Consider the following 3949-nt stretch of genomic DNA (forward strand, 5'->3'; position numbering starts at 1 on the left):
CTTTAATATATTGACGGTTAATTAATTATGATCAAAATACAATGAAGTGATTTAAGAAACCACAATAACCACCCTAGCATGAAATGCATCATGAGAATCACAATCGAAATTAACCTTAATATCACAATAATTTCATATTTGTACATTTGTTGCGGCGTGCAACCCAATCCCACACAACATTAATCATATCTGTTACGGCGTGCAACCCGATCCCACACAATAATAATCAGCATGAAATGCATCATGAGAATCACAATCAGAATTAACCTTAATATCACAATAATTTCATATTTGTACATTTGTTGCGGCGTGCAACCCGATTTCACACAATAATAATCATATTTGTTGCGGTGTGCAACCCGATTCCATACAATATTAATCATATCTATTGCGGCGTGCAACCAGATCCCTCATAATAATAAATCATATCTGTTGCGGCGTGCAACCCGATCCCTCAATATAATAACTCATATCTGTTGCGGCATTCAACCCCATCCCTCACAATAATAAATCATATCTGCTGCGGCGTGTAACCCGATCCCTCACAATAATAAATCACATCTGTTTGCGGCGTGCAACCCGATCCCTCACAATAATAAATCATATTTGTTGTGGCGTGCAACACGATCCCTCATAATAATAAATCATATCTGTTGCGGCGTGCAACCCGGTCCTCAAGCAACACAAATTAAGCAACCAATTTACAACCAACTATGGTATACCACAAAATCAAAAAGGAATAACGAGTCTATGCAAAGAAGTCACAACTTATGAAAAAGGCTACACGATAGCTCACGAAATCAAATAGCAAGGAAATGACAATCCATAAGCCAAGGCACAATTTATGAGCTTCAATTGACAATTAAGGCATGTAGCAGGTAAAGCATGAATTCAACGAGTGGTTACAATCAACAATTGGCATATAAGGTGATCTTGACAACAAAGATGGAACATGTGCTAACAATTTCAAGTAAAGCATGTACAAACAATTTTAACACAAAAGATGTAGTCATGAAACGATAATTACAATAAGTTACATGTAGGGAGCCTAACAGTCAAAACCGGTCAAATACAACATATAGGTGGTGTACCCACTCGTCACCTCGCGTACACGACCTTCACATAATACGAATAGCTCAATCATCTCAAATCTTAAGGGGTGGTTTTACCCACACAAAGTTAGATAAGACACTTACCTCAATGAAACTAAACCAATACTTTAAATGATCTTCGTGAGTGAAGCCACCTCCGGACGGCTCATATCCCGATGATTTCCTTGAAAAACTCTCGAAAATAAGATCGCCACAAATCGAGATTCCTTAATTCAGCTCTTTAGTGATATTAAAATCTCTCACTACTCTTACAACTTCAATCTACATCAACATAATTCAATTGGACCAATAATATTAAACAGATTTCAAGATTTTTGGTCATTTAGTTATTTTATCAAAAGACCTAGAGTACATAACATTTTACTACTTCTAATAATGGTGTTTCTTCATCTAAAAATCCCTCCTTCCCACAAACAAGAAATACTAAACCATCCTTTGTCTACAAACAACCTTCTTTAGCACCATTAAAATCATCAATGAACTCACATCCACCCGATTGTTACTAATTAATTCATTACAAAATCTCTACAACACCCAAGAATCTAGTTTAAGTATTTATGGCTTCCAAGCACCATCCTCTAACGACCCGACCGGTCGTTTTGAGCCCTAGCATGTCGTTTGGCATTTTGAGACCCTGAGCAACTTCACTTCAGGTATTACAACTTGTACACATGGTCAAAATTTAATTTCGGGAAGTTCGGAGTTGATTTGGAAAGAAAATTCTCATTTCGGAAGCTTTAAGTTGGAAACATTTGGCTAAGGTTGTATTTTTGAGTAAACGACCTCAGAATCGGGATTTAAAGGTTCCAACAGATTCGTATGATGATTTTAGACTTGGGCGTATGTCCGGATCGGGTTTTGGATGACCCGAGAGCGTTTCAGCGCCTATTATGGAAGTTAGCATTTTTGGAAGAATTTCCTAAATTTTGGTTGAACTGCATTTCAATGTTATTGACCCCCGTTTGGGATTCTGAGTTTGGGAATAGATCCGTATGGTGATTCTGCTATTGGATGCGCGTCCGGATGTGGATTTGGAGGTCCGAAGGTCATTTGGTGAAAGCTAGAATTTGAAGGTTTTTGAGAAGTTTGACCGGGAGTGAACTTTTTGATATCGGGGTCGGATTTTGATTCCAAAAGTTGGAGTGGGTCTAAAATGTCGAATGTAACATGTGTGCAAAATCTGAGGTCAACCGGACGTTATTTGATAGGTTCCGACATCGAATGTAGAAGTTTGAAGTTCTAAAGTTCATTAAGATTGAATTGGAGTGCGATTCATTACTTCGATGTTGTTTGATATGATTTGAGGCCTCGAGTAGGTTTATGTTATGTTATGGGACTGGTTTGTATGATTGGATGGGGTTCCGGGGGCCTCGGGTGTGTTTCGTGGTGATTTCAGACAAAATTGGAGCTGTTTTGGACTGCTCTGGTTTCCTTCTTCGCGAACGCGAAGGGAGTCCCCTGTTCACGAAGAGGAATTTGAGGGGCCGCTGGGTTTGGCCTTCACGAACGTGAGGCAGTGGATGGAACGCGAGGCAAGAGGTGGTCAAGCCTTCGCTAACGCGGTCAAGGCGACACGAACGCGAAGAAGAAGGGGCAGGGCAGCTGGCCTTCGCGAACGCGATCAGAGGGTCGCAAACGTGAAGAGAGATTTCTGGGCGTGAGGTTGTTGAGCTTCGCGAATGCGAGGGTTGTGCCGCATTCATGAAGAAGAGTCGGACTGGGCAATGAGTTGTTTTAAAATGGGAGTTTGGCCATTTTCACTTCATTTCCTCCATGGGAGTCAGTCTTGGAGCGATTTTGGAGTTCCATCTTCATCATCTATGTAAAGGTAAGTGATTTCCATATTTCGCAAGTTAAATACTTGGATTATATATGAATTTAGACATGAAAATTTCTAGAAATTTGGTATTTTAAGAGGAAAACCTAGAATTTGGTATTTTTGGATTTTGACCACGAATTTAGGCATGGAATTGGAAATAAATTATATATTTGAGTTCGTGAGATTATGGGTAATGGTAATCTTCGAAAATTTTCGGAATCCGGGCATGTGGGCCCGAGGGTGTCGTTATCGATTTTTCGAGCGGAGTTGGAAATTGATTAATTATGAGTATTAGAGCATATTTTGATTGGGTTGCATCTTATTTGACTAGTTTTGGAGTAACGCGCATCGTTTTGAGTTGTTGGAGCGGCTTTGGAGACGATTATGGAATTTGGAGCAAGGTGAGTCTCCTTTCTAACCTTGTAAGAGGGAACTAACCCCATAGGTGAATTGATTAAATATATGCTTCTGCTTGCGGGGGCTACGTACGCACGAAGTGACGAGAGTCCGTACGTAGCTACTAGCTATGCCTATGTACAGGTAGTTTTAGGTTTACATCCTGCCTTGTTGATATTGTTATTTGATTTATGGTAACTGTTTGCCTTGAAAGGAAGCAAGATTGAGGTATGCGTATTAATTGTCTTGAGAAGAATTTAAATTGAGGAAATTAAGTTTTCAAAAAAAAAAGTTTTCATTTGGACTTCGTATTTTCGAAAAGAAATTTAGGAATATTATAATAACTTAATAAATTTATATTTGACAGCATCACATGTATGATCCGCTAGCGGGGTAATAGATGCATCTGTAGTTTGTGTCGTTCGACCCTCGATAGTGCAAAATTTATATTTATATGTTAGATCGGGACGTGCGACCTCGGCATGAGTTGCGCATGATTGTATTAATTGCTTTGGAAATTATAATAATTGATACTGCTTCATTGGCCTGAGATATAAATCGTTAAATGATGAAAATGAATTTGGAGAAATTTCTTATTAGCAAAAGAATTGTTTACTTATTT

This window comes from Nicotiana tomentosiformis, chromosome 10, assembly GCF_000390325.3.
Source record: "Nicotiana tomentosiformis chromosome 10, ASM39032v3, whole genome shotgun sequence".
In the NCBI taxonomy this organism is placed as follows: Eukaryota; Viridiplantae; Streptophyta; class Magnoliopsida; order Solanales; family Solanaceae; genus Nicotiana; species Nicotiana tomentosiformis.